General features: G+C 32.1%; 1 long non-coding RNA gene across 1 annotated transcript; it reads right to left on the bottom strand.

Moving 5' to 3' along the window:
* Nucleotides 1-1,626: 1,626 nt before the first annotated feature.
* LOC133201505 (uncharacterized) lies at nucleotides 1,627-24,267 on the bottom strand. Its single transcript, XR_009723097.1, has 5 exons — nucleotides 24,127-24,267; nucleotides 19,410-19,629; nucleotides 13,936-14,035; nucleotides 8,711-8,795; nucleotides 1,627-4,759 (listed from the first exon to the last, which is right to left on the bottom strand). It is a non-coding gene; the product is annotated as an uncharacterized LOC133201505 (long non-coding RNA).

Genomic DNA, 24,267 nt, shown 5'->3' with positions numbered 1-24,267 from the left:
AGGAATTATTACTGACTAATCCTTACGACCTGAATTAATAAAATCAATTTAAAATGTTGAAAGATTTTGCAAATACTATGCAGCTGCAGTTCAAACACTGTCTTTATACATGTGACTTACCAGGGCCCAAGCTAATGTCGAGTAAAAAAAGTAGGTCAATTTTGGAATTAATTTCACCATTTCTCGTGAAGTATATGGAATTTCGGAATCAACTTTGGTAGTAATGTAGAGTGATTATATATATAATTATATAAAACCACAAAAAAACCCCACTATACATGTCAATCAAAGACGTTTATCACAAGCAGAAAAAAATCGCTTTGGTAGCAAAGATTCTCAAGAGAATATTTGTCCAATTTTTTTAATTTTAAGAAATCAGAAAAACATTCTACACTTAAAATATTAGTTATTTTTAGAAAGAAGACTAAATATATATATATATATATATATATATATATATATATATATATAAGGTGGACTTTGGCATAAAGTAGACCGCACTTATTTTGAGGCATTAAGTAGACATTTTTCATTTCTTTTATTTGAGACATTCTGATTCACACTTTCACCCAAATTTATTCTAATAGGCTTCAAAAATGAAAATTTTACCCCCTCAGCCCTAAATGTTGCTTCCTGAAAAATATACGACATTTCTGGTCTCCTTAATATTTTGTAAATACATTGGAGGTTTTAGGTAGACATGTATATATTTTATGAGGATTCCGAAGGGTTAAAGTAGACCAAGTATATATAATGCATAAAGGAGACCAGAATATATATATATACATGATTATGTAGACCATTTTCTTTTTTCTAATTATTTAAATAAAAAACTACACATGCATAAATGTACTTCTCATACCAGTATTTATTGGTCAATTTGCATTTATCTTAAGTAAAATATTAGGCACTTTAAAACCCAGTATGATGATTCCTTATTTTAACTAGAAGGAACTTATTGGGTGATAACTATTCGTAGACAAATTTTCATGTCCTGAATCTTATGGAAATATAGTAAATGACCGATAGTAATTGTAACGTTAAGAAAAATATTTCATCCACCACCAAAGAAACACATTGATTTAAAACTTCGTACTCACATGATGACTTATGGTATAGAATCATCATCTAAGCCACAATCACCTGTACATGCTAGATATGACCTCTTGAAACTATAACCTTGTACTTTTCTAAAAAAAATTGTATTTTAGAATTTTATATATCCAGTTTTTGTCATATACTCTGAGCATAATGAACCCTAAGATAATATAATCTTTGGAAGTTATTTTATAGTGGACAAAAATTGAACTTGATGCAGGGTTGTTATACATCCCCAAGTCACAATTATCCCTTTGCCTTGATTTACATCGAGTATAACAATAATGTGATTGCCCGCTTGGCGCAGTGGTCAGAGCATTTGCTCTAGAGTAGTGGAGTAAGGACTTGTTCCTTAAGTCATAGGTACAAATCCCACTGAAGGACGTGGAGACCGGTTCTTCCAATGAAACCAAATTCCCTTGTTGCAGTATATGCTGGGACAAGAGAAGACCTCTCACTGCTCAACCAGCAAGTTGTGATGTCTCAATACTAGTGAAAAATTCTTAAAGGATGTATAACAAACAAACAAACAGAATTATGTGTTTATCTGAATATTTATTACATTTCTAAACCCTATGGCCTTGACCTGTATTAACCTGTGTTAGGACCATACTCTGAGGTTACAAACAATTATTGGTAAGTATTTAATACTTTGATATACAGTGACTATGACCTTGTGCAAAAGACCGTTACTACTGGGTCTAGAATATTTCTGGCCACAAGCTACCTTTGTTTCAAAAGATGTCTACTCACAGAAGACACGTAGACTTCACAATTCCAGTAACTTCATTTGTTGTTGTATAAAAATGTCAATATTTCCCCATGCAAAAAAAAGTTTGTAAAACAACCCCTTTTCTTCTCATGTCTAAGATCTCTATCCTAAATACACATTTGTCACAGTCACTGTCTACTGAATTCATAAATCTAAAGGTAGTTCATACAGTCTTATTTTAATTCATATTCTTGTGTCTTTAACATCATTACATATATAATTTTTCCATGTTTGAATAGACAATAAAAATTGGAAACCATAAATACAATGAATTAGATTTGTTATAACTGTAACAAATAATGCAAATATGTGCAAGTCATGTAAAATTTCATTTTATTTGTAAATTACATTGGTGACATTTGTATACTGTTCAATATATGCATAAGGACTTCTATTATTATCAATCTTCACAACATTAGTTTTGTATAAAGTAATAAATAACTAGTATTTTGTACACAAACATAACATCAATAAAAATAACAATCTTTTACATATCTATAAATATACATAAGAGGAATAAAACACTATTTTGAAATAATCATTACATTTTCATTTCTTGTCAATTAAAAAAAATGAATAGCATTATTAAATTATTACAACATGTTTTAAACCACAAAACTGTGTTCTAAAATGCATTATATACAAAGTGAGATGCATTGATTAACTGTTCATTGTAAGTTGAAATGAAGTTATTACTTATAAAAATACTTTGCATTAAAAAGCAAATCTTTACATAGTTTATTTGATGAGAATATTCCCTCAAACAATAAACTGGCAAGATGTAAAACAGACTCTGAAATACCTATACCACCTATTTCAAATAGTACAGTTTGCATTTCATCCATGAGATTATTGACCTTGAAAAATTATAAATGTTTTCTTCTCTTTGAAAGGAACATGTGTGCTATGAAAGGGATATATTAAATAATGTTATTACAAGACATACAAGTAATTTTTATCTTGATAAAAAATGGTGACCTTCTCATGTCAATTAAGAGAACCATTTCACACAATTTGTGCTAGAATCTCATCTACAAGGTGTTGGCAGACAGGCTACCATACTAATACATCCCTATAAATGAGTTGCAAATATAAAAGAAGTACCTGAAAGTCATTCAGAAAAAAATTTAAAAAGCTGGCTTAAAAATGCTACATTTGTCAGCTGAAATGCATCTTTCACAATACATTCCTAGCATATAATTTTGTGCATATTATATGGTATAATGTTTTTGTTGTTGTTTACAGAGCAAAAATAAAAAGTATATCCATGTACAAATGTACAAGAGGGCAAAACTAGAAATATGTCCATAGGACATGAATGCCCCGCTGAGGGTATATTAATTTTTATTTGCTTGTTTATTGTTTAACATCCCTCTCGAGAATTTTTCACTCATATGGAGACGCCACCACTTGCCAGTGGAGAGCTGCAAATTTTGACCTATACTCGGCACTAAGGGCCATTAAGCAGTGAGGGATCTTTTTCGTGCCAACACCTACTGTGACATGGGACCTCGGTTTATACGGTCTCCACGTCCCACAGTGGGATTCGAACCAGCGACATAAGGATCAACTCCTTACTCCGCAACTCTAGAGCTTTAACCACTGCATCATGTGGGCATATTAGTAATGCAACACAAAAATATTTTTAGTGTATGAAATTTGATGAGAATATTTTAAAATAGTTTCTTTAACATTGAAATCAAAGAAGTTGGATATAGATGATAAATTCTCACCAAATTCTGTTAAGTGCATAAGCTCACATAAAATTATCTTTAATGGTTTCTTTAAAACTAAGCAAAATGCAAATTTAAGAAAAGTGAGGTCCAGGTCACAGGAAAGTTCAAGGTCATACATTTTTGATGCAGTTAAATAGTTCTCACTAATACGCATAAGCAAAATAAGTTTGATAAAAATATTTTGAATGGAAACCGTTTATTTAACACTGAGCTAATCACTATTTCAAGAAAAATGAAGTCAAGGTCAAATGAAATGTCAAGGTAAAAAATGTTGATACAGTCGAATACCTTACATCAGTCTGTATCAGCATATGAAGTTTGACACTAATTTAGGAAAAGTGAGGTGAAGGTCAAAGGAAAGATCAAGATCAAAAAATGTTGATGCAGTTGAATAGCTCTCATCAGTATGTATCAGCAAATGAAGTTTGATTACGCTATCCTGAATGGTTTCTTTAAAACTGAGCTAAACACTTATTTAAGATAAGTACGTTCAAGGTCAAAGGAAAGGTCAAGGTAAAAAAATGTTGATTCAGTATGTATCAGCATATGAAGTTTGATTACACTATCTTGAATGGTTTCTTTAAAACTGAGCTAAACACTAATTTAAGAAAAGTGAGGTCAAAGTTAAAGGATACGTCAAGGTAAAAAAAATGTTGATGAAATTGAATACCTCTCATCAATATGTATCAGCATATGCTGATTGATAAAAATATCTTGAATAGTTTCTTTGAAACTTAGTTTTGAACTGAGCTAAAAGCAAAGCGGAATGGAAGGACAGACAGAAGGTTGGAAGGACGGAAGACGGACATGACAAACTCTATATGCCCCAGCCATAATCATGGCAGGGCAGAAAAATTTCTAGTGTACTGAAATTCAAAACTGCAGTAATTGATTTTTTTTTTTTTTAATTTTAATTCAATATCAAAAAACATATACAAACTTTTTTGATAATTTATTCTATTCAAAGCAATAAGAAATGTATCTGTCTGCACTGCTTAAAATTGATAAGAAGGTTATGACATAACTAAAATAATGACCATGTCCACATTAAATTTAAAATATAATGAGTGACAATTCACTTCACCTTTTCTTTGGCTTTCATTCCATTGACTTTTCTTTCTTTAAAAAATTGTGCTTGTGTAGTACTCCATCTCTAAAAAATAACATATAAATGAAAGTTTATGGCACTCAATGAACTCTCTCATCCCTTCCTTTACTGTTCAAGAAAAAAAAAATGCATACCACAAGCATAGTTTAAACATGTAACTAGACTTTATGATATTTTCATACATAATGTCACCAACTTTATAAAGAATTGTGAATGCATTTCAAAGGTGAGCACATGTGAATTGAATTAAAAGTACCAGTATTGCGAGTATCTCGCAGTTATCTAACTTACAACCGCTCTTTAGCATGGGAGTCGAGGAAGCTCTAAATCTCACAAGATTTCTGGGGCATAACATTACAGTGGTGACAATGGAATGATTCAAACAATCATTATGCCCAAACTACAATGTATTGCCAAGAGTTGAACTCCAAATAGTAGATTGTCAAATAAGGAAAGTTTAGAGTATTTTATCAACTTTCAAAAGTAACGATTTTCATTTAGAATTTAATAAGAAAAGTCCGCTTAGTAAAAAGTATCATAAAAAATGTAACATATAGGATAGCTCCTCTCAAAAATTTATTAGGCTGGTTCAGCGCATGTTTAGCAAGATATTTCTCTAGGATTTCTTTCTTATCAGTCCTTATAAATTCCACAATGATCGATCATGCATTGCATTCAATAGTACACTGCCCCCATCCAACAGACATTTCCTACCTCTGTGAAAGAGTTCCGCTAATTTCAGTAATCGCGATATCAAGTATTGTTGTTTATCCTTAAACGTATGTCAATAAAAAAAATTATTTCGAACAGATCAATGCTTAAATTTTGAGATTATCACCCTTGGTATGCTTTTTTGTTTTTTGTATGGATGTAAAAAACACTGATTGTACACACAAGTACTCTGAAGTTGATATTAAAAAGATTCTTGAGTTTCTGATTGACAATATCTATGTCGTTTTTAGACACAAGGTCCTCCAAAAATCTCTTGGAATTTCCATAGGTACCAATTGTGCTCCGTTATTATCAAACCTATTTTTGTATTCATACAAAGCAGAATTTATTTAAAGTCTTATACATGAGAAGAAGAAAATACATGCTGTTGCCTTTAACATTTAGATATATTGACGAAATACCATATTGTCACGTGTAAAGGCCATAGTCTTGTAATAGACACACCCCCAAAGGATGTATTCGTTATAACAAAAGATTTGACCTATAGGAAAGAACTATTTTCCGGAAAAAGTCACATTTAAAAATCAATGTTCTTTAGTTGTTTTCTATTGTATAATTTGTCTAAATTTTTCAAATTTGCATTTTAAACGTAATTTTTTTTTTATTTGCAACTTTGAAATTAACCTCCAAAGTTGGTCAAAACAGTATTTTGTCCGTTAAAGCACTAATTTTTACGTGAATTTTGGCATAGAAGTCCTTCAGGGCAGGCCTGCCCCTAAATTAAATTATGAAATTTTGATAGATTTTGATCTAAAGAATGATTTAAAACAAGATTTTTTTAGGGGCACCCCTGCCTTAGGGTCGAAATTCGTGAAAAACCTACAAAAAAATGCGAAAAACCTAGTTCTATCATACTGGATTACATTTATGGAGTGCATTTTCATAGTCATTATAGCACAGAGAAATAGGCCGCAGATTCTTAGAATGGACCTTTTTTTATGTCCTGGTTCAAATCCACCTGTTGGCACACTTTTATTTTATTTTTTTTTTTTCAAATTTTACACCTGTATAAACACGAACTTTAATTTTTTATACAGGCTTTTGCATTTTACTTCCACTTTCTTCTTTAAATGTGTGTTTGCTGTTGATATAAAAGACATTTATGGAAATGCAGATTATAAATTCTCTTTAATTAAACGCAATCAACCGGAACTGTATACCTCAGTGTAAGCACACTTTGTTCGAGGACACGAATCATTCACTTTGTGTTACTCGATACTGCAGGTGTCACGAAAAAAAAATCATGACGAGCAAAAATTGCTGTGTTTGTCTTTCAAGAACATCTCTGGTTAGTAGTAGTGTTTTGCCAGTGGGAGAGATACTGCGCTATGCAGAGTAGATGCAGTTCATTCCTCGGGAAAATTGAGTGCATTGGCGACATGTTATGTCAAAAATGCAGGAGGAAGGTTTACAGATTAGAAAAGAACGTGGTAAGGTCAGTTAACGTTTTATCTCCCGTTGCCATTACCCAGGCATCAAGTAAGGACCCTCATACAAAGGATGTATATGTAAATACCGATGTAGGGTCATACGAACACACAGTTGACTAGAACTAAAACGATACATGAGAAACAAGAAACTACACGCATGTGGCCTAAAGTCAGCGACCGGAATGGATATCGATAAGCTTTTTCTAAAGAATGAAACCAATATCGGCCCTATAGGTCAACGCATATATTTACCTGGAAGTGATCCTTTGGGGGGAAAATCCCGAGAAAAATGCAGCTCCTATGGATAAAACGCTACCCCAAAAATGTGGATGTATCTCTTATTTTCACAGCACAACTATTCCAAAGAAAAAGTTTAAATATTCGTATTATTTCAAAAACAAAAGTAGGATACAACTTTTAATTTTCTTGGAAAATTCAGTTTACATATAAGCTTTATTTATAAGTATTTAAGTATAGTCTGTATTTTAATTGTTATTTGATTGGTATAAATTAAAAATTAAGTCCCTTATTTTTTTTTTCCCTATAACCCTAAGCATTTTACGATATTGTGCTGAAAATGCATTCCAAGCAGGTGTCTGTGTTTACGTAAACAAATCCACAGGTACTTGTGGACAGGACCCCCCCCCCCCCCATATCGTTCCACACAAAAAATACCCCACTATACATTATAAGAGAGAAAGGTATGCCACTCCGGTTTGTTTACATTGTACCCCCACTGGTCTTTCTGGGTTTAAAAACATGTTTTTATTTTATTTTAATTAACCTAAAATGTCGGTTCACACTGTCTCTACATATATTTCTGTCTTAGTTCATGCTATCGGATTGGCTCTGCATCTCGTAAGAATCCCACAATTAATCCTTAAACAGCATTGCAGTCAGTGCGTTGAAAAAATCCTTAGGTAAACGCAACGGAAGTGCATAGAGAATATATTACCTTTTATGAAAACACCCGAGAGAGATTATTACGTCAGGGCAAAACTGTTTACTGCTTAGAGAAAAGTAACAATTAGAAAAGGATAATAAACAAGAATCTGATATACCCTGAAAAAACTTAAGAGCAGTAAGGAAACACTTAAAACATTACTTTCCAAGAAACATGCATTTAATATTACATGTACATAATCAATTTATAAAATTTTAATTAGGGATGGAAATAAATAATATCCAAACATGAAACAGATGTGTCAGACTCTGTGGTATCTTTTATTTCAAGCTCACTGGGGTATATATAGAGTTGATATATGAATGGAAATAACTATTGTTAATTGATAATACATCATCGATATATCTCAATGTCGAGTTCAAGACCACAGCAAGTGTTTTCTTCTTCTCATGTGTAAGATTTTGAATAAATTCTGCTTCATATGAATATAAAAAGAGGTCTGCTAGCCTAATAACAGGTTGCAATTGGTACCTATGGGAATTCTGACAGATTATTGGAAGACCTGGTCTCCAAAAACTACATAGATTATTGTCAATCACAGACTCAAGCATCCAAAAACCTGTATTACTAAAGTATAGCTCAATATGATCACCAAAATCATCATTGCTTGACATTATATGCATGTATAATCTTTCTTTAATATTAAAAACATTTTAAAAGGCCCTAATTAAGCCATCATTCTGACATTTATTTATGCATGATTGTGTATACTTTATGAACAATCTCTGCCACTTTCACGCTGATATGGCTACTTTTTTGTGTTTCTCTTGTTGGAGAGCTATAATCTCCAAACTTGTGTATTGAGTATAATAACTTTCATCCTTTTCATATTGGCCTAGGTGAAAACAGATAATACTACAGGTCACTTACTCAGAAGGATTACTTGATTTTGTTGATCATGTTGATTGATGGTAGTCTGCACAGTAGCGCTAGCAGTTTCTTTTTTACCATTTCACTGTGAAAAAAAAATGTGGAACTTATTATATATTAAAAATATTTACCACTACATTAGCATTGGTGATATGGTCATTGCTCTTTTTTGTAACAAATCAATTAAACACTGTACCTTTATATAGTACGAATTATATTGCATGTACTTTCGATCAATCTATTTAAAAAACATCAGATTAATTATCAATAGGTTCTTGAATTTTTAGTTTTTGTTGCATTTGGCTGAAATTACGAGAAAAACTTTATTTTGAACAAGCATTTATATGTACAGTATTGTACTTGCATACTTAAATACCTACTATAATTAAGATTAAACAAGCATTCTGAGAGTATTGCATTAGCAATACTAGTCCCCTACCAGCAAGTGTAATCTGGTTCCCACTAAAAATTGAATTGCCACAATTCCATTAAAAATCATTGATTCAGAAGCATAACAAAATGCAAACTTGAACTGTAACTCATCAAGATACACTTACATACCAAAACTCAGCTCAATATCTGCAAGTGTTTACAAAAAAGTGCGGAAAACAAATGGGACAGACTGAAAGAGGGACAGACAGACAGATGGACAGACTCAGAAGAAACCTATAATTCCCTCTGGTTTCACCGGTAGGGGACTAATAAAAAAGTGGGAAAAAGCCACCCTGTTAAGCCGTACTTTTGTCTCCCATGGTGAGCAGTGGAAAAAGGTCTTATGCTTGGATATGTTGTACATGTACTTTGTATCAATCTGTACATGCATAATCCATTGGCTAATGAAAGAGGCAATGTATTCGTAATGTAAACTTTTAAATGTAGTGGTAATGTGTACATTTTTTGCAGCGGTAATGAGTATGTAGCGGTAAATAATTACCATTTTGAAAATGTAGAGGTAATGATATTCACCTGGATAAAGAAATGGTCTATCTATTCCAATCACATTTTTTACAAGATAGGGCACTTCTTATTTGCTGTACATATAATTGTTTTCATTTTCACAGGGCTCTAACACTGCTTTTTGGGAATGGGGCCGGGCTGTAAAGATTGGGAAAATAAAGACCTTTTAGAAAATTTTGGAATAACCATTATACGTACTTTAAAATCATATATATTGGGTTTCCAGTCTTCGCTATCAACTAAATTTTTTTATAAAACAGAGGAATATGAATAGCAAGTTAAGTTATTACCGGTATATATCCAGCTATATTTTCTTTAATTTTTGGGAGAAATAACTATTGGGAAAATTAACACACTAATTGGGAAAAAAGGTACCTTTTTTGAATTGGGAGTGGGGCCCTTGAACGGCCCCAATTATACACAATTGAGAGCCCTGTTTCATATTTGAGAGGTCGATTTATAACCTTAGTTCTTCATTTTTTTAAGCTTTGGGTGTGTGTTGATTACAACATATCAAACGCTTATCATATGTCAAGTGACTTATCTTTAAGTTATTGTCAAAGAAATTTCAAGTCTGTTAAAATCTTAATGTTTAAATAACTTGTGCCCTGTAGGAAATAAGATTTTGTAGCAAATAGTCTTTACAACCGAGCTGCAATTTACCCCAAGCTATAGGCTGAAAAAGGGGGTGCATATTTAAACCAATGCATATTACATTCAGCAAGATACATGTATGGTAACTGCTTGATTGTCACATTTCAGTTTGAAACATGTTACAAGTTTTATTTCAAAAACTGAAAATATTATTGAAAAAGTAAATACAAATACCCATTGACAAAAACTATCTACTAGGGATGGCAATTTCTAACTGGTTAACCGATTACTCGGTCGGAACGATGGCAATTGGTTAGAAAATCTGCAATCGATTAGTCAAAAAAATATTATTAATAATATATGTAAAACTGAAGGCAATGTACTAAAATTCATTTTCAAAATAGAAATTCCTACCTAAACGTTTAATTTAGCGTTTTCATTTATTTATTTAGGCTGATTGGGAGATCATTATGGCTCTCCAGATTACAACTGCGGGTAATTGGTCAGTCTGAGATATGTTAATTACTGTTAAAACATCATGTCGTTACCCCGACTGTCCTCTAATCTTTAATGATAATAATCACAGTTGAGCACCGTGAATTGGTGTGTGTGTATCTTTTGCAGTTATCTATCACATTAAATTATAATACAAACATTGTAAATTAAGTGATACATTTTAGACTTAGTTTTGATTATGGTGATAATGAAGAATGAACTTGTGTGACATCCGCTCTGGAAAATTATCCACGATATCTCAGGCATGGTTCATGGTTTTCTGAATTTTTTCTTGTCTATTGAAAAAAAATATGCGCGTAGTTTTATGATCAAGATTAAAGACAAATAGAATGATTTTGACCTCTAACATCTTTTTTTAAGACTTCTTGTGCATAGGAACAGAGCTACTTGAAAAAAGTCAAGAAAATGACATTGTGTAGTTTGATACGATTAACCGGTTAATCGGTTGGAACGTTTTGCGGTTAACCGATTTGCAATTCTGTATTCGATTGCCATCCCTACTATCTACTAAGTGGTCAGTATGTAAATTGTAACTGGTTACAAAACTGGTTATGAAAATTTCAACTGGTTATGATCTTTCTCAATAGTTAATAAACCAGTTAATCATTGCCATCCTTATTTTAAAGAGACTTTGTGACAAGTTTGATTTAAACTGGTCCAGTAGTTCTTGAGAAGAAGTTGAAAAATGTGAAAAGTTTATGCATGACCCAAGCCCTTGCTCATGCAAAAACATACAAAAACAGATAGAAATATGTTACCATGGTTACCTAAGTAATTCAGTTAACTTATATCAAAACCACACATTGTCATATAAATAAGATTAAGAGTAAGTGCTTTTCAAGGGTCCAGATCAGCATTCAATCAGTATCAAAGTATCATGGTCTTTAGAGTTTTGTATATGCCTTTTGTCTTCAATGGTAACCTGTACTTATACATGTACTTAAATATGGCCATTGAGGAGACCACTTATAATTAGGCATAAAGTAGACCAGTGAGAAAAATTGAGTAAATTGAATTAACCCTTGATATCAAGTATATACTATATATAAATATACCATTCTGATGATCTTATTCACTATATGCATCAATACCCTGTATTATATTATACTGCATATCAAATTAAAACTTATTTATTGTGTCACAACTGAAGTGTTGCTGGACTGAAAGACATAAAGATGGACAATATGTGAATCCTATAGAGTTTTATCATTTCATGCAGGCCCTAATTAACATTCCATCAGTGATAAAGTACCTTGCACTTAGATTTTTATATTTACCTTTGTCTGCTATAGCAACCTGTACTTATACATGTTATACTTAAATATGGCCATTGAGGAGACCACTTATAATTGGGCATAAAGTAGACCACTGAGAAAAATTGTTGATATCAAGTATATACAGTATATAAATACACCAGTCTAATGATCTCATTTACTGTATGCATCAATACCCTGTATAGTATTACACTGCATAAATTAAAACTTGTTTATTGTGTCACAACTGAAGTGTTAATTGCTGGCTGAAAGACATAAAGATGGACAATGTGAATCCTATATAGCTTTAACATTTCATGCAGGCCCTAATTAACATTCAATGAGTGATAAAGTACCTTGCACTTAAGATTTTTATATTTACCTTTTGTCCGCTATAGCAACCTAGTTCTTATACTTAAATATGGCCATTAAGGAAACTGCTGATAATTGGGCATAAAGTAAACCACATAGAAAAAAATTAATATACTTAATGGGAAAATTTTATTGTACTCACTGTTAATAGCAAGTACATTTATATGCATGTATTATATAATATATACAGTGGCACCTTGTTGATCCGGACGCCTCTTTGGCTTAAGTTTGTTAAAAATAATATTGATTAATTTTGAACTGTTTCTTATTTAATTATTGCACAGTGTACTGGTGTAAGCTAAATTCTTCGAGCTTCATATTAGATGTGTAATTTAATTGGGGTAAATACACGCTAATTTTAGATGCTATTGTTTGTAGGTCACAGGTATCGCCTTCAAACTGACTGCATGGCCAATGTTTTTACTACAATTAACACTACTGCAAGATCAGGGGTTGAAATATATGGTAGCCCGACGCCCTGGGGCTAGTTATTTTAAGACTGGGGCTAGCTTATTTAAATGTAATGATAGTCTGTCGGACTAGCAGAACAGAAAAAAAATTCTCGTCAGTTTACTTTCATTTTTCTATGAAGACTGGTTTCTTTTGACTGAGAACTAGTTTAATTTGTTTCTGTCACCAAAACATTCAAAACTTTAACTTTTTGTTTTCATTTTGCATAAAAAAATTGTTGGGCTAGTTAGTTTGGGCTAGTAATTTTTTCCTGATCAGTAGCCCCTGGGCTAGTGGGATTTCCAGGAAAATTTCAACCCCTGAAGATAAGTGTGAAAAGGTCATTTCTTGAAAAATTACCGTCCGGATAAACAAGTCATTTTTCAATGAACTATTACGTTTTGTAGTAGAAATCAACCGTCCGGATGCGGAACACATTTTTCTGGATTAATGAGACAGAATGACATGGAAAAAATCTATTCCCGAAAAATAGCATCTGGAAGGTGAAGTGTTCAGATAAACATGGCGCCACTGTATATACCATAAAAGACTATGACCTATGGTACATATTGTCAGAGAAAGCTGAACACATCTCATAAATAGGCATACACCATATTCGATTATATATCATCTACTATATCAGCACCGGGGTATACTCTTCGCATTTGTTACACCTGACTGCTTTATTGTCACAGGTATCGGAGTGGAATGGTGACACATGCTCATGCTGGTTATCTTGCATTGCCTTTGTTTATTTATTTTATTGCAGTTGCGTGTACTTGTGTATGTTTGTATACTGCACTGACCTGTGCAACTGTTTTAAGTTTCATTGGCATCTTTCTCTCCTGCCGTGAAAGAAGTACACAGTAATTTTTTGTCGCTACCGAGAGCTATGTAGCATACGTCAGTCTGTCTATACAGACAGGTGACAACAGATTACACTGAACAGTGACTAAGTGAGTGGCTTATATAGGGACCCTACAATATAGCGTGAATAAAGGAATATGGCGGAAAAAATTCCTTTTACACAGTGTGTTCAGATTTAAAATCATTAACTTTAAAGCAAACTAATGGATTACATACCTTTTCCCATAATTCACTTCAAATTCCTACTCATCATGTATGGCTACTTCAGAATCTCACATGTATACATTCTTTGACTTTTCTACAGGAACATTATTTCCTACAATGTACAATCACATTTTAAAACATTCAAATATTACTTCCAATTGGACATAATTGGTAGTTCACAAGCTAGAAAGCTCACTCAGTAGTTGGATTGATTGTTTAATTGTATGTTGATTGTTTAATTGTATGTCGTTTTACATCCCGTTTAAGAATTTTTCACTAAATAGAGACGTCACCATATAATGGTCAACAATCTTTTCAACAGTTTTTTTCTAAAGAGATTTCAGGCTGTCTTTACTGCAATTGTCATCAGTCTACATTACCACCCATTGTGGTATACTGGTCCCGATTTGTTTTCATAGGATTTAAGTTTTAGTTTGTGTGATAACTGGATATCAAAAAGTTTCAAAGTAGAGTGTCATGAGCTCATCAATGCTAATTATCAAAACACTACTTCTAGAAAATCAAAACATTTTAGTTAAATTAACCATTCAAAGTATTTTTTGAAAAGTAAAACAAAGGTCAAGGTCAAGTGAACTGTAATGCTGGTATTTTTCATTATAATTTATGACAAATTGTGCACATGCTAAATAGCAAAGACTTACCTCTTTTAAATTATCAAAAATATGCTGAATATTGGCACTGACTTTTTTATAAGTAGGTCAAAGGTAAGTTCAAGGGTCACAAGATTGGCAACCATGGTATTTAAAAAAAAAGTCACAGTGCCAAGCAAAATATTAACCAAATATCAAAAACAATTAAACCTCTTACAATTCTCGAGATATAAGGTGTGACAGATGGACAGACAGACAGACAGATGCCAGGTAAATTGATCCCTACGTGTTGCACTGCTGTGCAGTCGACTCACAAAAAATGTTCTTACAGGGATAGACATTAACTTTCAGATTTTCTTGCCCTTCAGGCAAATGATCTCAAACTTTGACTTGTCCGGACTCAAAACTTGGTTGCCCAAAATAAGGAAAGAACTTCAGAAGAAATTTTTTATTACTGTAAATGTTATGACAAGAAAAAATGCGACCAAATACACTACCGTCAATTTGGCAATGTGAGGTACCTGAAAAAATTTAAAGATTACCTGCAGTAGCATTTTATTTTTTTAAATGATAAAGATCACAATAAAATAATACGAAAGAAAAAAACCGCATTGAAATCTATGCACAAATAACGAAGTTATCGCGCTTTAAAAGTGCCTATTTTTACCTGTTTTGAAAATCCAATCAAGCGAAAATAGAAATGATCGATAACGAGGCTCTGCTGGTGTGACGTCACAACATGTACCACATAAGCGGGTCAGTATTAACGACAATGAGATTAACTTGGAAAACAACGACGATTTTAGCTTTGATATGAGGCATTGGTCTATAAGTTTTAAAAATTCAGACGGAATAATTATTGAGCTTTGCATCAGACCTTACTAGGCTGAACCAGAAACCGATTCTAACAAGGAATTTATCAGTTTATAGAGATTTCAAAACAACCTACAGCCAGGGTCGTGTATACTTCAATTAAAATTCCTGTATATATCTCCCTGTTACAGCCTACTGAATATGACTGGGAAAAAAAATCATCAAAACCAAAATACAGGAATTTTTAATTCTATATTTTAAATGTCCTAAAACAGTTCGTTCATCAAGCTGTTAATTATTTCAACAAGATCTTCATTACTATCAGCTAAATGATAATTGACGATTTTCTCGTTTGGATAAAAATTCTTCTATGTCTAAATTTGATAATCAGTTGTTACCATTTAGCAATCAGCAGCAGCAATATTATCAATTTAATTTTACTTCAAAGTCACGACCAAATATATTTTCAAAAATCGGGTCATTATCAATGTACAAGTTATTAAAACTAATTGTTAAATAATGATATCCGCGTACTCCTTATTATGGTAATGTACTTATAATTTTTTTTTTGTCACTGTACTAATTAAAATTAATTTACAAAATAAAAATTTAGAACACTTAACATTATATCAAATAGTGTGTCTGCAACGCTAAATAAATCTTAACCCCTCTCATCTCTCTCTCTCATAGTCTATGGTCCTAATTACAGAAGACCCCCCTCCCCTTATCAAATCTGTAATAGATTCGGAAACAAAACTCATATATGTAATTCCGATCGTTAGTGGTTTTATGAATAATTTAAATTCTAAATGTATATTGAATTTAGAAGAATAACATGTCAACTGAGAAAAAAAATCATTTTTTTTAATTATCACTAATTCAACAGACAATCTATTATAATTCAGTAAAATATGAACTAAAAGTTAGGTGAATATACTTGTGTTTTGTATATTTTTTTTTAAACTGTATACAAATCACCATTTGACAGACTAAACAGTTTTAATTCATTAAAGTGTAAAATATTTAATCTATCAGATTTTTCAACAAGTTCTTGGTAATCAGTTTAATTTACACATGTGGTGGGGTAGGACTTGGGATTACGTGATTAATACACTTGCCATGGTCAAGACCGATGACTTGGAAAGGTGTGATAAACATTCGGTACCTCCGGCTATTTATTTATGTCCCACTATATATTTGACAAAGGAGCCGATGAATGTCTCAAAACGCACCATTCAAAATTGCATCGAGTGATTTTGATTGACAGGTGAAGCACGTGGATTTCGCACGTAACCACGGAGACGAACATGTTACAGGTCCCTGGTGCAGGAAAATAAGAAACACGAATAAACAGAAGTTGAATAAGCAAGAAATTTATTTAAAAATGGCTTTGACACATTATGTAATCAAAAATCATGTGTGTGTGTGTTGGGGGGGGGGGGGGGGTACTTATAAATTCAACTGACGTTAAAAATGAACAATCCAATATAATAATAAAAATGTTACTGATATTGAAGATATAACGAAGAACATAAAATTAAATAACATTTGTTGAATCAATAACATGGGGAGGGGTGTTAAACAAGGAAATCTCAGTCTCACTCACTCTCTCATATTAATTCTATGTACTTCCCAATACTAAATAATAGAAAAATATATACGCGTATTCTATACTTTCACTTTTCAAAGAATACAACAGCAAACATCATATAAGTACTTACCAGGGACCTATACACTAACCCTGTACTTACTTTCTTTTTTATTTAAATTAGAAATGTTTTCTATTATTAACGTACGTTTACGATCTACGATTTGTTAGTGAAACGGTCGCCTGTACTGTCTTTTTGTTATTATTGCTTACAGATAGAATTTAAAAAAATGTCAAAACATATTCGGAAGGAAAAAAAATGACGATAGAAATGGCATAACCATTAAGAAATAATGAAAAAAATATTCACTAAACTAATTTCAAACAAAAATAAGAGCAAATACTATAGTCATAGTTAATTTAATATTCACAAAATCCCTAAAAATTAATGGAAAAAACACTAAAAAACCTCATCGTGTTTCCACCGTATTCTATGCATTCAAAATGGCCGGTACATGTTGTGACGTCACAGCGGCTAAGGCCCGAAAACCGAGCGTTTCAGAAAATCGCTCAGGTGTGAAATAGGGTTTTTCCCCAATAGCTTCGTTAGTTGTGCATAGATTTCGGTGCGGTTTTTTTCTTTGGTTTTATTTTAGCATGATCTACAACATATTTAAAAATAAAAAGCCACTGCGGGTACCCTTTAAATGCTGCCTTTGTACATAAATGTATACCACTGTCCTTGTAAATTTAACCTGTTAACACACACTGCCATATACATGTAGCAATAACCCTCCGTTTAATAAATAAAATTCATATTTTTAAAAATTTTTTTTGGTAGGATTCTTTTGTGAATTGTGATTTTCTGAGATAACTGTGAAACAACGCTGAAGGAAGATAGTTGCTACGTAACACACCTTGATCAGGATACATCGTGTTAAACTGTACTTATATTCTTTGAGTAAATAAATAATCTGATGTCCAAATAAGAAGTTAAGAAAGATGTTAGACAGTGAATAGACGAACAGCATATTTACCATGGGAAAACGGAATAACGAACCTGATTTTCAAATGAAAGGTATAATCCAAAAATGCTGACAAGGAATTCCGAATGCAAAAACATTGTCAGTCAGGTACCTGGCAGAAATCAAGTCTTCAAGAACAAGGTACGGTTTCAATACAAATCTTGCCCTGTGTTTTTCTTAAAAATGAAAGTGATGTAAAAAAAATTAAAGCTCATGCTTTTTGAATCATTGAAATTCCATGGAGAAAGATCATACAAATCATTTTTCTCACATGACCTTCTAAATGCTAACTGTGACGTCATAAACTTATACATTTTCCCGTATTTTCTTAAAAAGTTGCAGAAGACTACCAATTTTCAATGGAATTTTCTTTCAGATAATATTGTCCACAGGCATTGCCCACAAAGATTTTGAGATATGTGATTTTTCAAAGAATTTTACACAACATATCCGAAGATTAAAGTGGGCGACAGCTGTGGACACTATTTTCTTAAGGAAAATAACCCTTGAAATGGGTCATTTTGAGGCTTTTTCTGTTTAAATAGAGAAATGCATCAAATTAATGACATCATATTTCCAGAATGGCATTCCTTCATGCCATATTCTTTCCTCATTTATCAAAGTCATATACTCAGCTAATATTTAAGCCAGTTTCAAAATTTTTTGAAAACATTAAATTTTTAGGGCACGATAAAGCTAAAACCGTACCTTCTTCTTTATTTTTTTTTTATATAAATTAATGTAAACTAAATTAATATGTACATTTCTATGAAAAAAAAATCACTTGCCCAATCAGACAAGTACGTCGTAAGATTCACTTGCCCGAACTGAGAATTTACTTGTCCCGGGCAATCGGACAACCGTTAATGTCGATCCCTGTGACTTATTTATCATTGGAATGACTAGTAAACACCAAACTAAACTTAACCTGCTTAAGTGAGCCAGTAGTGCCCAGTACAGAGCAACAAGTGCTGTAAACAGCGAGTGAAGTGTGACCGATTGATTGAGTGTTGTTTTATGTCCCATTCGAGAATTATTTCACTCATAAAGAGTGAAGGGTTAAATAATTACGATAAAATGTAAGGAGGCAAGTCTGCCTCACCATAACCTGGTTCTTTGTGGCCCTATTTTTAACCTTCATACCCATCTCCACTGGGAATTCATTTCCCCCCCCCCCCCCCCCCCAACAATCAAGTCATGACTCCATAAGCAGCCAAAGGCTGTAATGGGCAGCTAGTTCATTAACAGCTAGGGCTATCAGGAATTCAAAGTCACTGAAGTTCTTTTGGTTTTTATGATACTATCAAACTATCAGTCTATCACTGAGTATCTGCATGCTTTAAAAGTTAGTATTTACCCCTGATTTCCTTTAATTAAAGCTTTTGTGTCTATTTTCTGCTCACAATTTATTTACAGTTTATAACTAATAAAGCAGCAAATATACCTTACCCCATGTTGCAGATTCTCTTCATCCAAGTAATTGATGTACATTGTACTTAATCTCTTCATCTGTTCATCTGGATCCTTTCACTGCATTCAGACAGTACCAGTAACTGTTATATATGGATATATTTCCTTGTCAAAGCTGTCACTTTTTGGGCACAATTGCTAAGTTTGCACCTTTATCAGCATTATTTATTAATGAAATGACAAATTCCGTCAGACACACCTGCAAAAATGAAAACAAAATCTATTAATTTACATATAATCATGTCCATATTCTCTTGACTTCATTATTATATAATTGAACTGTTTTATACTGCACTGCAAATATAAAGGGCTGGGATAATACACTTTCGTCTACTATTCTATATCTAAATAAATATACTATATTAGGTATCACAATATTTATGCTACAATACAGATCACAATATTTTTAATCGGTTATAATTTTTTCATTTTATATTAAAATGAGACAAAGTTTGACACCATGCATATCCAAAGTCTCTAAAAATTTACAATTTTAGTCATGTATATGTGTTATGCAAGGGTGTAACTGTCAGTACTTCCAAAATTTATCAAGCATGACATTTAAATTGATACAAATATTTTGATTTCAGCTTTTCTTTTTCATGAAGTTAGACTTAAATATTCTTTTATAATTTTCAAATCAAAATAAAATCAAAAACTTTTAATTTCTTCATTTTATTTGCTTGGAAAATAATTATTTTTTTCTTTTGTATTTGTACGAGTATTTAGTTTCAAACTAGTTCTACATGTATATTTAATTTAGCTAATCAGTGAAAATCTATATGTTTGATTTACTTCAGTTTACATGCCTGTGTGTGCATTATATTCAGGGTTCGAAATTCACTATATACAACTCGCAAAATGCGAGTTAGAATTCCCAAATTGCGAGTTAAAAATTAGGTAACTCGCAAAAACTTGCGAGTTGATTTTTTTTGCATTGAAACTGTAGCAAAATTATATAATATGACAGAACACAATGCTTTTGATTTAAATCAGTAATTTAAATAAAAGTCACACTGTAGTTGTATTCTGTGTATTGTACAGTAGTTATTTTTTCCTTAAGTTACATGTATTTAATTTATTTAAATTTAACTTTATATGAAAATTGCGAGTAGTCTTATAAAATTGCGAGTTCACTTTCTTGGTACTCGCAATTATTTGCGAGTTGTAATTTTAGGGAGTTTCTAACCCTGATATTACAAATCATGGGATCTGTGCTTGTAGGTGCACTCAATGTTTTAAAGTTATTCATAATTTGAGAATTATTGTCTCTTTTTTTTATTGTCAGTATATTTAAACCAATATTTTTTGGTTTTACAAAATAATATGAATTTTCTTTTTTCAAAAGAGATGATGCGAATTATAATTTCAATTTTAATTTTGTTTATATATTGTTGCTGTGATCTCAATAACCTATTAGATAGAATGTTCTAATCATTAAAATGATATTGTCCTACGGACCTGGTTTAACGATAGAATTCGTTCCGTGTATTGGCAATGTAGCAAAATAAGCAAGTTCGATAACTCGAACTGACTGCATTTTCTATGAACAATCCAGAGAGTTCCGAATTCAACAAGGCGTGTAAATTTGAAGTGAGGAAAAAAGGTTGAGAAAATGAGTTGAAATTTCTTATTTATATGGATTATTTTTTAGGTTAAAAGGCATATAAAATCTCAAAAAGTTTTGTTATGATTAATTTGATAGTTATTTTCAGTGCAATTTTTTTTGTATTCTTCAAAATCATTTCTGAGCGGATCCTTTCCAATATGCTACATTGCTTAGGCCTAGTACAGTGGCTGCAACGTTATTGTTGACAAACCAATCGTGTAGAATCGTTCGTGTAACGTGCGTGATCGTTCGTGTAACGTGCGAGATCATGCGTGTATCAGACTCAATCCTTTGCGGTTTTAATCGTGCGTGATCGTGCGCTAAGAAACGTGTAAACTTCGTTTTGTAATTTTTTATCGGAATGTTATTTGTTATACAAGCATTTCGCTTGTCTGTGTTTTTTTTTTAATCCAAATGAAATAAATGAAGCGGGAGTTACATAATTGAAAGCAGAACGAACTAATTATCGCTTGGAAATAAGCAATACAGAAGTCGTACAATATTGTGTTCTCGTCAAATAGCGTGATTTGTTGTGATAAACCGTACTTATATGTTTAAAGATTTTTTCTCTGATGTTGATTATGTTTACTGCTAATTATGGTCCAGATATTTTTAAAATCAATAGATCAAAAATTGATATTTTTACAAATAAATAAATAAACAATTCTCAATTAATGCTTACATAAATATTTAGTCGGCGAATGTACATGTACCCGACATGATTGTAGGGGTTTCGTTTATCAATGTTTATCTCTGGAGCTTACTTTTAATTATTTTCATAATTTTTGCAAATAAATGATTTGTAAAATAATTGTTGACTTTAGAGATTCACAAATGGAAACATGGAAATAACTTATACATGTAATTCAATTCATTTTCATGCCGTTTTTTTTCAAACTTATCCCTTTCTGCATATTATGAAATCCAATTCAATCAAAACTCATGGTCCACCTATATGTACATCTACTGATAGAACGAAAATAAACAGTTTTCTCAAGTCGGAGAATTAAGTAAATAATTATTTGTAATCTAAGATAATTTATAAGTTTTACATGTATTTAGTTCCAGAAATATCCATTTATATTTTTTTTTTTTCATTTTTCAAAGTCAATGAAATAATATCAATAATTATTTGAAATCTACAATAAGTATTAAGCCTAATTTCGTTTTGAAAATATCCATTCCTAAAGAACTTGAACTATTCTGCGTGAAGAATCGTGCGTTTGCGTTAGCAATCGTGTAAGATCGTGTAACGTGTAGAATCGTGTGCGTAAAGGATCGTTCGTGTAACAGATTTTATCGTGCGTTAATCGTGCGGAATCGTTCGTGTAAGTTGTCAACAATAACGTTGCAGCCACTGTATATGGGACATATAAACTGTGGTGATCGAGGGCTTGTTCCGAGACACAGTTAGATTGTTCTAACTAGCAATAACCCAACACATGTATCTTGTAAGTCGAACACATGTATTTCACAAATTCAGTAAATAATTCTAAAAAAAAAGAAGAAATCTTGTAAAAATTAAGATATTCCATAGAGAAAATTACCCAGAATACGTTGTAACATAACAAACACTGACATATACTCGAACAAAACTTAAGTATGAAAAATAATCAGATAATGGGTCAAAATCACACCAGTGACCACCTACCCTAATCAACTGTTATCCACAAAAAAAAATTATATACTTATATGTCAATCTACTTCCAAAATTACATGTTTTCCAAGATCTTACAAAATTATTTTTACAGTATGTCTCTTCAAATATTTGTTTTCCTGCTTAATAGTACTGATCATGCTGATCAGACGATAATGGGTGGGTGATATTAAGATAGTATGCCCTCATAAACTTTTAGTCCCAGACATATGAACCAGTGATTCATTTTGAAAATGGTTATCATGGGTCCAAAAGACCCCCCTTAATGACAACAATGAATCCCATGACAAAATCAGTGCATCCAAATCCAAGGGTCATATATTAGATATTACAGAGGAAATTCTGGTGAAATATAAAAAGTTATTGCATGAAAGAGCAAATGCTTTATTGATGCTGTGAGTAGTTTTATAATTTTACTATCAATTGTCCAAGTAAGACTACATGATTTTGTGTCATAAATATAATATATTGTCAACTGTGCACTTTGGTTCTATTTTTAGATCGTACATATGATCTCACACATTGTAATGTATCACTCATAAAATGCACAGAAGCAGAATGAAGCAAAGAAATTTTAAGAAGAAATGAAAAAACAGTCAGAAATAAAAATGATTAAATTTTAAACTTCTTAGCTTGTAAGGAAAAAAAAATGATACAGGTTACATGTATAGCTTTTACATAGGTATAGTATTCGCTTCAGAAATGTTCCACAGTTACTACAGACATAATCAGTGATAATCGAACTATGCTATCTAACTTTCAAATATTTTCTGATAATTGCTGGTTAATTGGCTGCAATTGTGAAATCTGACCTGTTGTTGGAAACCTTATATATACCTGTTAAAATTGTTCATGCATATCGCTTAGCACATGGATATGATGCAATCAGTCAAGTTTAGAATCGGATTATACCAAATAATACACGTTCTTCTATAAATTTATTGCGTCCATTGGGATGCACATTTATTAAAATAATGCGTCCTGAGCAAAATTTGTGCATAATTTATGCAGGATGCACACCAAAATGAATCATTGATGAACACCATATTTTTTAGCGCAACATACAAAGAACTATGTAGCAACCTATGATCTACAGCACATGTAATTTTCATAATGCTAGCTCACATCATAAGGAATACATATATGACTAGCAGTGGTTTAAGTGTTTGCTTTAGAGTCACAGATAAAGGAGTTGATCCTAAAATCAAGGGGTTCGAATCCCACTGCAGGATGTGGAGACCAGTGTTCAAATGAAACTGAAGTCCCATGTTGTAGTAGGTGCTGGCATGAACAAAATTACTCACTGCTCAAGGGTCCTGAGTACAGAGTATTGGTTCTCAAGTGCTGGCTTTTCAATATGAGTGAAAAGTTATCGAAAGAAACGTCATAGAAACAAATAAATATGACTATAAATAATTCTCTTTTCTTACCATTATGGATGTTGTACATGTCCCTTTCGATAATGAAAAAAATCTTTTTATGTCAACTTCTCATTTTCTCACCCGCCTTTTTCTTGCTAATCTTCTCTCCAACATACTGGAGAAGGTATTCTCGCATATTATGTGGTACCG

This window comes from Saccostrea echinata, unplaced genomic scaffold (genome assembly GCF_033153115.1).
Source record: "Saccostrea echinata isolate AGI-Se365-2 ecotype Australia unplaced genomic scaffold, CSIRO_AGI_Sech_v1 ptg000044l, whole genome shotgun sequence".
In the NCBI taxonomy this organism is placed as follows: Eukaryota; Metazoa; Mollusca; class Bivalvia; order Ostreida; family Ostreidae; genus Saccostrea; species Saccostrea echinata.
The sequence above is the reverse complement of the archived record's forward strand: the minus strand, read 5'-3'. Positions and strand labels throughout refer to the sequence as shown.